This window comes from Podarcis bocagei, assembly GCF_964188305.1.
Source record: "Podarcis bocagei genome assembly, chromosome: 15".
Classification (NCBI taxonomy): Eukaryota; Metazoa; Chordata; class Lepidosauria; order Squamata; family Lacertidae; genus Podarcis; species Podarcis bocagei.
This window is the reverse complement of record NC_138141.1, coordinates 22,623,881-22,636,078: the sequence shown is the minus strand read 5'-3', so window position 1 is coordinate 22,636,078 and position 12,198 is coordinate 22,623,881. Positions and strand designations below refer to the sequence as shown.

The following is a 12,198-nucleotide window of genomic DNA, read 5'->3' as shown; positions in this document are numbered from 1 at the left end:
AACAGCAACTCACCTTGATTTATCACCTTAACTTGAGGAAAGAGAGGGAGAGGGAATGCTAAGCAATCTCTATAAGGCTAGCGTTTGGAGAGCCACAGGGAGCCTTCCGTCAGATTGATCGATCCAACGGTATCTTCTGCCCCAGATGGAACCAAATTGATGTCTCTTTTGGCTCTGAGTTGCTCCCTTTGATTGTTACCTCCTTAGCCCTCTATCCAGGTCCCCCTTTCTTTCTCTTTCTCTCAATCGCCTCTCTACCTGATCCTCTCTTCCATAGAAAGCTCAAGCTCCTCCAGAGCAAAAATGAGCCATAAAATATTTAATGGCACTGCAAAGTGGTTTGATGTGAAACAGAAGTAGTCAGAGAGAGCATTCCTTGCCCTGATGAAGGGCTGCTTAGAGAATAGGGAAAGCAGGTGCTGGTGTGCTTGAGAGTGGTACTAAATTACCCAAAGGTGCTAGCCCAGGCAGTGTCAATAAGTACTAAATTGCAACCCCAAATGAGTTTTGTGCCTACCACTATCTATCTTAGACACTTATGTGGCCTTAGGACCATGCAGTCTCTAAACACTGTGCTGCCTGGAGAGAATTTATCCTTTCAACATCCCAAGGAGATAGGGAAGGACAACCAGTCAATATCAGTGGACCGTTCTAGAATATGGCAAAATCAAGTCTGTGGTGAGTGTTTCTTTGGCTTGGCCAGATTCTAAAGGGGTGTAAAAGTTTTTGAATTTTGCAGCACTCTTCATTAAGAGTAATGGATATATAGCTTGTTAGGCTTTTTAAGAATCACCACACACATGCAAACCTTCTAAAATGATTTTTTCTTACTAACCCATGATTTAAGATCAGGAAAGGAGGCTTCTCTCCCCATTCCACTGCCAGGGAAGGTTCATTGGGTGGTGACATGGGATAGAGTCTTCTTTGTGGTTGCTCCCCATTTTGGAACACCTTCCCCATACAAGCACAACAGACTCCAACATGGAGTCTTTTGAAAAGCCTTCTCCTCTGTGTTTTTAACAGTTTTTGGATGCCTCTGCCCATTGGTGTTTCTACAAATATTGTTTACTCTTTAATTGATGTGGTCATTTATCATTTATTTTATGGGATGCCTCACCATGATGAAACAATGCCAGGAACACATGATGTTGTGGTCCTGTTGAAGCTAAGTTTGTGTAGTTGGTGCCTGGATAGGAAACCTCTGAGAATTGCAGCACAGCTATACTTCAAAATTTTCACACCTCTGAATTTTGCAATATAGTTCTCCAGCTGAATAATCTGTACAAAAATGCATATATTAGGGGAAAGTGTGTGTTTTAGGGTCTGAGAAGTCAAGAAGTACTCTGGACCTACCAGTGTGGGTACTCAGAGAGCCAGTGTGGTATCATGGTTAGTGTGTTGGACTAGGAACTGGGAAACCAATGTTCAAATCTCCACTCAGCCATAAAGCTTAAGTCCATCATTGTCTGGAAGTCTAAGCTACCTCAATTAGCCAAAGTTAATTGTGACAATTAGATGAGGAGGAGCATTACCATGTACAGTGGTACCTCGGGTTAAGTACTTAATTCATTCCGGAGGTCCATTCTTAACCTGAAACTGTTCTTAACCTGAAGCACCACTTTAGCTAATGGGGCCTCCTGCTGCTGCCGTGCCACCGGAGCACGATTTCCGTTCTTATCCTGAAGCAAAGTTCTTAACCTGAAGCACTATTTCTGGATTAACGGAGTCTGTATCCTGAAGCATATGTAACCTAAAGGGTATGTAACCCGAGGTGCCACTGTATGTGACATGGAACTCCTTGGAGAAAAAGGTGGGATATAAATGCAATAAATAATATAAGACAAACGAACAAACCCTTGTATATCTAGGAATAAAAGTCAAAGTCCTCAGGGCAGAAAACATGCTACGCTGGGATCCTTGAATGTTAGGAAACATTTTCTTTAGAAATTAGCGCTAGTGGCTATCTTTCCATTGACTCCAGCAGAAACTACTTCAAGCCATACACAAGCAGAATTCTTCCATCAGGGCTCTCCCCACTTCACTCAAGTGGCCTCTGGGGCTGGCAGTCTATAGAAGCTTTTAAAACTGTACAGAAAAGAAAAATAACCAGCCACTCTTAGCAGCCCCATTTACTCCTCTCTGTATTGTCGTTCCCTCCCCACCCTTCTTTATTTCTCCGATTGAATACCAATTCCCTTTCCACCATTGTTCACAGTGAAGGCAGGCTACCACTGCCAAACAAAGTGAAGGCTTCTTGATTTCCTGAAGAAATCAGCCAAGATTACAGGCGCTCATTCCTTCGATTGGGCTGTTTGCACGAGTCCGATACTCGGGAGATGTAAACAGAACACATCTCGAGGTTGTTATCTGAGCACCGGTGCCCTGGCAGTTGCAAGGAATTCTAAATTGGTTATTATCCGGGGTCATTTGCAGGTCAATGCTTTTCTCCAAGGCGCTCCTGGCACTGTGGATAACACCCCTCCAGCTTACAGCGATGATGTGCAGGCTTCATACCTTCTGGGAGCCTGAGGAGGGACCCGGACATTGTAGAAGATGATAGGGGCAACCTTCAAGGCAGCAGAGGGTAGAAGTTAGATCACAGTTAAAATAGGATCAGACAAATCCATAGGGAATGTGGGGTAGTAGGTTGTGGAGGACTTCCACCAGCGTAGGAGAGGCCATCATGATGCTTGCATTTAAGAAGGCAGTCAGGTGGGGGCTGGCGGAGGGCAGACTGAGGTTGGTGGCTCCATGCTTCATTTGCCCTGATAAGGCAGGCTCCACTGGGCAATTGAACAAGGCTATTCTTGGCTTTTGAATAAGTGCCAGAGAGTCTCTCACAGGGTGAATGGAAACAGCACAAAGCCTCCAAAACTGCGTCACTGGCAGGGCCTGCAAAGTGATCCTCATTTTGCACTTTTGCGTGTTACAAAGCATGTCCCTATTTTCAGCTGCAAAATGTATGAGTTAAGGATTCGAGGCACCTCGGTAGTCCTTCCCTCCCTTGTTTTGACACCCGTTCTGAATGCAAATGTGAAAATAAGCATATAATTACTTCATTTTCCAGGAAGCGAAATCCCCGGTCAGATTGTATTCCCGCATTTCTCACCTTGTGAGGGTGGATGAGTCACCTCTAGAAGCTGAAGTCATCTGTGTGTTTTTTTTAAAAAAAGGCCCCATAGATATCTGTTCCACACTGAATTTTAAAGCATTAGCAAATACAGTAAATGCTCTGGAATGTCGGGCAGCTATTAAGGGGTTTAATATAATATGGGCACCCACATTTCTGCAAACTGCAAACTGCATCCTGGGATGCAGGACTATGTGTTTACTTGGAGTGATAAACTATAGTGTACTTTCTGGCCCAGCCAACTGGTCTAACTTGTTTAAACCAAAAAAATGTAAGCAGCAACATTGCAGCATGCTGTTGAGGGTGTTCCTGATCAAATGCCTTTGGCTTCCTACTGAATTATGGCAATACCTGAACAGACCCCTCTACCATGATTTCCAGGATTCAGGGCCTCCTGTTACCATTAGCCCTATGGAAACTCTGAAAGATTTGAGGAGGAGTGCAGCTAGTGTTTGGATTAAGGTAATTTAAAATATTTTAATTCTGTGGTGGGGGACCTGTGGCTCTCCAGGTGTCTCTAGCTCCAACATAGTAGCCAACTCCAGATATTTGAAGGGCCTGGTGAGGCGAGCCACCCATAAGGGAGGGCTGCCATGGGGCCTCTGAAGTCTGCTGCTTTGGGGGGGGGAGGCCATGGGCGGACCGTTTGGGCAGTGCAGAGCTTGCGTGCGCCCAAGCCAGCACATCTCTCCCGTCTGGCATTTGTCACACCCCCTCAATGGTGACACCCAGGGCAGACCATCCCCACCACCCACCCCTTCCTCTGCCCCTGGCCCCAGCTAAGATGGTCAATGATCAGGGAAGATGGGTCTTGCATTCCCAACAACATCCAGAGGGCCACTGGTTCCCCAACCCTGCCTTGTGGAACAACACCACTGAGGACACTTTGGTAAACAGTAGTCATTTCCTCAGTGGTGAGAAATAAATCTCAAGTTGATTCCATCACTGGTCTTTGGGAGGCTACACTGTGTGCTGGCTGGATAATGTCTGTTTTGTCCCCTTCCATAATGAATCCCATCTCCCTCCTTCCTGGGTCGTGCGATCGCTATTGATTCCGCCTTGACACCTCCGTTTGTTTTCTGTCAGCTCAGGCATTCTCCGAGCATCTCGGCGGGCATTTCTCCCTCACTTATCTGTAATTTCCTCTCTTGTTACTGCGACAGTCATTCTTTGCCATTTGCTGCATTGCCTCCAGGATTTTTATATTGGCTTATTGGTGATCTCTCTCTTCAGTCTGCCCTTGCTGGGTTGTGGCTGGCAAATGCAGGGATGGGCAGAAGCTGGCAGAGAGCATGGAGTGCCCAGAGGATGGGTTGGTCTCATTCATTGCCATTGTTTGCTTTTGACATCCCTCCTTTGTTTTTGGATTTTTTAAAAAGATGAAATATTGCCAGATGATATCAAAGGGCAACACCTACCTCCCCAGAACTAGGGACGTGTGTCAAATCCCTTTGAGAAATTGCACTTTACAGAACTTTTAAAAACTTCCCTTTAAATTCCTGTGGCAGGCCTACAAAGTCTCCTCCAAATTTGGCTTCAGACAAAATTCAGTCGCAACTTAAAAGATGTACGAATCCCCCACTCTGCAAAATGTCACCGACCTTGTTCCATACTCTGGTTATGTCTAGATTGGACTACTGGAGTGTGTTATGGTTCAGAACATGGCAGCTGGATTATTAACAGACCTACTTGCTCTAATAAGCCAGTTTCTCTCATGCTGAAAGATCTAGCTTCCAGAACAATTCCAGGTACAATTCAAAGTATTAGCTTTGAAATATAAAGCTCAAAGAACCAGGGGATCTGACGGCCTAATTTCATCATGCAGCGTGCAAAAATGGGTTTACATAGACACAGAAAAAGAGGCATGGAATGGTTGAGAGATCATAGAATCATAAGAGTTGGAAGGTAACTGCAGGGATCATCCATAGTCCAATCCTTTGCAATGCTGGAATTACAACTAAAGTATCCCGGACAGATGGCCATTCAATTTCTGTTTAAAAATCTCCAATGAAGGAGAGTCTACCACCTTCCAAGGTAGTCTGTTCCACACTTGACTAGCTCTTTACCATCAGAAAGTTATTTTTATTGTTTAGTCAGAACCTCCTTTATTGTCATTTGAACCCATTGGTTTGGGTCCTACTGTCTAGGGCAGCCAAAAACAAGCTTGCACCATCTTCCATGTGACAGCCCTTCAGATCTTTGAAGATGCCTGTCATATCACCTCTCAGTCTTCTCTTGTCCAGGATAAACAAATAAATGGAGAGAGAATACTATATCATTATTGAAAATGGTATACAGGTGGTACATGACCCCAGTCAAGCTTGCTAAGATATACCATTTGTCTGATAATAAATGTTGGAAGTGCAAGGAGGCTGAAGGAACATTCTTTCACCTTTGGTGGACCTGTCCAAGAGTGAAGGCCTTCTGGGAAATGATCTACAACGAGTTAAAAAAGGTGTTTAAGTACACCTTTCCTAAAAAACCGGAAGCCTTTCTCTTGGGTATTGTCGGCCAAAAGGTTTTAAAGAAGGATAGAACGTTTTTTATGTATGCTACCACTGCAGCAAGAATTTTGATCGCCAAATATTGGAAGACTCAAGATTTACCCACGTTGGAAGAGTGGCAAACGCAACTGATTGACTATATGGAGTTGGCCGAAATGACTGCCAGAATCCGAGACTTGGGAGAAGAAGCAATGGAGGAGGACTGGAAAAAATTTAAGAATTATTTGCAAAAACTTTATAAGTTATATGATTTATAAAATGACGCATAATTTGAAATGCTAGCCCCAGCAATGAGAGTGTAATATTTATGAAATTGGAAAACAATATTGAAGGGATCAAAGTTTAAATGTTAAAAAGGATAATACTTTTTGTTTTTAGAGTAATTGGACAATAAGGGATTTAAACTTAAACTGCAATTGGAAGTAACAAAGAAACACATGAAACAAGGTTACAATTTGCTGATAAATTTATTATTAAGAATGCATTGTGCGGGAGATGTGGGGAAGTTCGATGGAAAGTTGGAACAAGTTGTTGAAGGGTTATGATTTTTCTTTTTCATCTTTTATATTTTTTTTTCTCTCTTCTTTCTTTTTCTGTTTTCTGTCTATATCTGGAAAAAAAAATGCAATAAAAATATTTTTTTTTAAAAAAAGAGAATACTATATCATTATGTAATGCTGCAAACTCCACCCACTTTTGATTTTGGCTCCGCCTACCATCGGCAGTGGTCCTTGATTGACTTTTCCAGTGGGTCAACATCTCTTCATAACAAAAATGTTACTCACATATAATTTTAAACAGGGAATAGGCTGAGACCCCACCTACCCATTATTATTATTATTATTATTATTATTATTATTATTATTATTATTATTATTATTATTATTATTATTATTATTTTCAGTTGGGCTTATTCCCATGTACTTATGGCACTGCAGCTATAATTTCATACCTGTTTTTGCTAGGCATCTGATGGTCTTTTCCTGGAAGAGCAATTGCACATACCTGGGTTAAACCACAGAGCCTAGGACTTGCCGATCAGAAGGTTGATGGTTCAAATCCCTGCGATGGGGTGAGCTCCCGTTGTTCGGTCCCTGCTCCTGCCAACCTAGCAGTTCAAAAGCACCAAATGCAAGTAGGTAAATAGATACCGCTCTGGCGGGAAGGTAAACGGCATTTCCGTGCACTGCTCTGGTTCGCCAGAAGCGGCTTAGTCATGCTGGCCACATGACCCGGAAGCTGTACACCGGCTCCATTGGCCAATAAAGCGAGATGAGCGCCGCAACCCCAGAGTCGGTCACGACTGGACCTAATGGTCAGGGGTCCCTTTACCTTTATACCTATAAACACACATAATTTCATTTCTATGCTGCCTTTCCATAATTAAAAATGTGCTCAAGGTGGCTTTCAACATGAAAAAATGCATAGCAAAAACATTCATAAACAAAAAACAAAAAGTATGCAACCATATTGAACAATTTCCACATAAATCATAATAAAATCTAAAAATAAAATACAAAAAATACTACCAGTAGCAACAACAACCCCCCTTCCCAACCATGCCCCTTAATAATACCCCAGTGCAAGGGTTTGTTCAAAAGCCTCAGCTTTTGTAGTTGGAGTCAGTCAGGGTCCCAGACAAGGTTGGGAAAGGCCTGCAAAGCAGGGAACAGGTCTTCCTAAACTCACAGCCAATATGCTGCCAGGAAGAATAACTAATGCAAATCTGTCAAGTTCAGTTTCTCCCACTTTCTCATTTTCCCACTCTTAAGTTCATTTTCTACATTTCTACATCAGTATGCATTTTTTTTTAAAAAAAGTCATCATAAAACTCCTCAGTCTCATAGTGTGAATTTCTCCTAATGTACAAAGTTTGTATGCAATTTTGCCTAACACAAAACATTTTTCAGAGAAAGTTTCCCTGACATAATACATTCTTGCATGTCATGTTTCACCTGTTATATGTATTTTAATGCATGCTTTACCCCAGTATATGCATTTCTTTTTGTACATGTTACATTGAGAACAACAGTGCAAGATCATGAAAAATGAAGATTTAGAAGGACGGCTTCATTTCATTTCTCGTACTTTCCCCCCAGAAAGGGTGAACTGGGTAGGTTTGCCTCTAAATGAGGAAAGAGGTTTCTCTTACGCACAGCAACCCAGGTCATGTGGGTGGGGAGGGGGGTTGCAGTGATTTTTAGGAAGTCATTAGTCTGCACCAGGCATCCTATTGGGAAGACCCAGTTTTCTGAGTGCATGTTCTGGAAGTTGGGCAATAGGGGCAGTACAGGATTCCTACTGGTGTACTGACCTCCCCGCTACATCAAGGATTCCCTGTCCAAGCTGCTTCAGGTCGTGGCGGATATGCTCTTGGAGACACCTAGCTTGGTTGTCCTGGGGGATTTTAACATCCATGCCGACACGACCTTACAAGGGGCCGCTCGGGACTTCGTGGAAAGCATGGCCTCCATGGGGCTGTCCCTGAATAAGTTTGGCCCAACTCATAGCCGTGGACATGCCTTAGACTTGGTGTTCACCTCTATGGATGTTGGTGATCTGACACTAACTAAAAGCTAAACAAAAGAAGTGCCATGGTCAGATCACTTCCTGGTGCAACTGGACTTCTCCGCAACCCTTCCCCTCTGCAGGGAGGTGGGACCGATTCGGATGGTCCGCCCCCGCCACTTAATGGATCCAATTGGCTTCCAGAGAGTGGTAGGGGATGCTTTATCCCAAGTTGATGGCCTTTCAGCTGATTCCCTGGTGGCACACTGGAATGTGGAGTTAACCAGGGATATTGACTGTCTGGCTCCGAAGCACCCTCTCTGATTGCATGGAGCCCGGACAGCCACGTGGTTTTCCCCGGACCTGAGGGTGATGAAACAATCGTTGAGACGGCTAAAGTACCAGTGGCGGAAAACTCATTCTGAATCAGACCGGACATGGGCTAGAGCTCAACGTCGAGCCTACCAAGTGGCAATGGCGACGGCGAAGAGGGCCTTCTTCGCCGCCTCCATTGCATCTGCAGAAAACAGCAGCAGGAGACTTTTTCAGGTGGTTCGCAATCTATCGGAACCACCTGTACCACTGGGGCCTGGTAGGGACCCCAAGATCTCCTGCAATGCTTTTGCAAAGTTTTTTGCAGATAAAATCGCTCAGATTCAGAAGGAGGTAGATTCCACCATGGGAGCAGGGCCAGGGCGGGAGAGTGCTAGAGTTCTGTCTGGTCCTGTTACATGGGATCAATTCCAATCTGTTACCTCCGAGGATGTGGACAGGCTGCTTGGACAAGTGAAACCGACCACCTGTCTCCTTGATCCTTGCCCATCCTGGCTGATAAAAGCGAGCCAGGAAGGGCTGGGCGATGGGCTCTGCGGGGTGGTGAATGCTTCCCTCTGTGAGGGAGCCTTCCCAGACCCGCTGAAAGAGGCGGTCATTAAACCGCTTCTTAAAAAACATCTTTAGACCCAGCCAATTTGGCCAACTATCGCCCAGTCTCAAATCTGCCATTCTTGGGCAAGGTGATTGAGCGGGTGGTTGCTGAACAACTCCAAGCACGCCTGGAGGAAATGGACTATTTGGATCCCTTCCACGCCTCACCATGGGACTGAAACTGCCTTGGTCGTGCTGGTTGATGATTTGCGGCGGGCTAGGGACAAAGGTGAGAGCTGTTTCCTAGTTCTGCTGGATCTCTCAGCGGCCTTTGACACCATCGACCATAACATCCTTCTGGACCGTCTAGAGGGGCTGGGAGCTGGGGGTACTGTCATACAGTGGTAACGCTCCTTCCTCCTGGGCCATGTCCAGAAAGTGGTGGTGGGGGATGAGTGTTTAGACCCCTGGGCTCTCACTTGTGGGGTGCCTCAGGGTTCTGTCCTCTCCCCTATGCTTTTTAATATCTGGGAGAGATCATCAGGGGGTTTGGACTGGGTGTTCATCAGTATGCAGATGACACCCAGCTCTACCTCTCCTTTAAATCAGAACCAGTGAAGGCGGTGAAGGTCCTGTGTGAGTGCCTGGAGGCGGTTGGAGGATGGATGGCGGCTAACAGATTGAGGTTGAATCCTGACAAGACAGAAGTACTGTTTTTGGGGGACAGGGAGTGGGTTGGTGTGGGGGATTACCTGGTCTTGAATGGGGTAACTGTGCCCCTGAAGGACCAGGTGCACAGCCTGGGAGTCATTCCGGACTCACAGCTGTCCATGGAGGCGCAGGTTAACTCTGTGTCCAGGGCAGCTGTCTACCAGCTCCACCTGGTACGCAGGCTAAGACCCTACCTGCCTGCGAACTGTCTTGCCAGAGTGGTGCATGCTCTGGTATTCTCACACTTGAACTACTGCAATGCGCTCTACGTGGGGCTACCTTTGAAGGTGACCCGGAAACTGCAATTAATCCAGAATGCAGCAGCTAGACTGGTGACTGGGAGTGGCCGCCGGGACCACATAACACCGGTTCTGAGAGATCTGCATTGGTTCCCAGTACATTTCTGAGCACGATTCAAAGTGTTGTTGCTGACCTTTAAAGCCCTAAACCGCCTCGGCCCAGTATACCTGAAGGAGCGTCTCCACCCCCATCGTTCAGCCCAGACACTGAGATCCAGCACCGAGGGCCTTCTGGCGGTTCCCTCATTGCGAGAAGTGAGGCTACAGGGAACCAGACAGAGGGCCTTCTCGGTAGTGGCGTCCGCCCTGTGGAACGCCCTCCCATCAGATGTCAAAAAGATAAATAATTACCTGACATTCAGAAGACATCTTAAGGAAGTTTTTAATATGTAACGCTGTACTGTTTTTAACACTGATTGGGAGCCGCCCAGAGTGGCTGGGGAAACTCAGCCAGATGGGTGGGGTATAAATAATAAATTATTACTACTACTACTACTACTACTACTACTACTACTACTAAATGCAAACTGAGTCTAACATCTCCCCCGTCTCCAGGAACCACCCCCACATTTGCTTTGGATGCCATGTTTTCAAGAAAACTCCGTGACCACTCATTTGCTACAGAAAAATGATGCTGTCAGGCATCTCCCAAAGACTGCACACTTTCCCCAGCTTCTTAATGAAGCCTCTCGACAGCACCCCTGCCCTACAAGATGAATGGCTGTTCTATAAAGATATCCACCCCCTTCTGGCCCAACAGAGGTTGTGGAGGTGGGGGTGGGGGGAAGTAGTTGGAATTGGGAGCTTCATCTTGGTGTGTATTAAATTAATTTGCAAGCAGGACCGAGTTGGGAGGAAGTAATTACAGCCTGGAATGTCAGGAGCCTGCAGCAGCTGGGACGTGAGGTGATTCCTTGCACCAACCCAGAGACACCGGGCCTTGCCGTCCTCGTACATTTCATCGCAGGATTATTTCCTGTGTCACTCTGCATTAAGGTAGAGCTCTCTGCAGAGTAATAGCCGTTGTGGAAGCTCTCCTGGGCTGCATTTTCCATGGAAAGTGTGATTGGAATGTGCTAAAAGGCAGAATGGATTGGGCAGCCAGCGGGAGGAAGACCCTGGGAGACTGGATGAAAGTTGAAAGACTCTATGTGCATATATACTTGAAGTAGCATAGATACACACCCATATTTGAGGTCTCTTCTATAGCCAGCCCCATAGGTCATATAAGGTAGACAAATCCTAGGGTGGGCAGAGGATCATTTTGGGCTCACTAAGCCAAACTTTTCTAGCTATGGATATTCCTGGACTGGGATGGCCAACTGCCTAAGTCACTCATTCTCTAGTAACATTCCATATAGATTGCTGCAATGCACTCTACATGGGGCCATCCTTGAAGATGGTCCAGAAGCTGCAGTTGGTGCAGAACACTGAAGATTGATTACTGGCTAGAGCACCAAGGAGACATCCTATTACCCAGATCCTAAAATGCTACACTGACTGCTGATAAGCCACCACGCCCAGTTCAAGGTCTTACTGTTAGCATACAAATCTATAAATGAATTGGGACCCAAGTACCTGAGGAAACATCACCCCTAGTACTGACTGACCCATGTGTTACAATCAGCAGGAGAAGCTGTGATCCTTGGTCTACCCTTAACAGAAACTTTGAGAATGATAACACAAGACAGGGGCTCCTAGGTGGTGGTCCTTCACAGTTAGAGCTCCATCCCAAGTGATATTTGGTCTGCCCCCCCCCCCCCGGAAAAAAGAAAAGGCTATTTGGCCATACATTTGGACCATAACACAATTATTTGGGGGAGAGAAGTCCTACAGATACTATTGCTGCTTGTTATTGCTGTTCTTTCCTTCCGAGTTTTAATGATGTTTCATTGACACTTCGGTTGTTTTTATAATTGTTGCTCATCACCCTGTGCTCCAGACCGAAGGAAGTGTGGGTTATCAAAAATATCAAAGCAATCAAGATAAACCACACTTAACGTTGTTCTGGGATCCCAGGAATGGAGGGAATAGACAGAACCAGGGGTGCAGGGTGGGAGAATGGGGACACCTTACAGCATCCTCTCCAAATCTGGTGCCCTCTGGATGTTGGAATTTAAATTCCATCAGCTTCAGCCAGCATGGCAAATGGTCAAGGATGATGGAAGTGGTAAATCAG

General features: G+C 45.5%; 1 long non-coding RNA gene across 1 annotated transcript in view; it reads right to left on the bottom strand.

Moving 5' to 3' along the window:
- Nucleotides 1-12,198, bottom strand: part of LOC308574725 — a 325,877-nt gene that overhangs the window by 197,756 nt on the left and 115,923 nt on the right. The window lies entirely within an intron of this gene.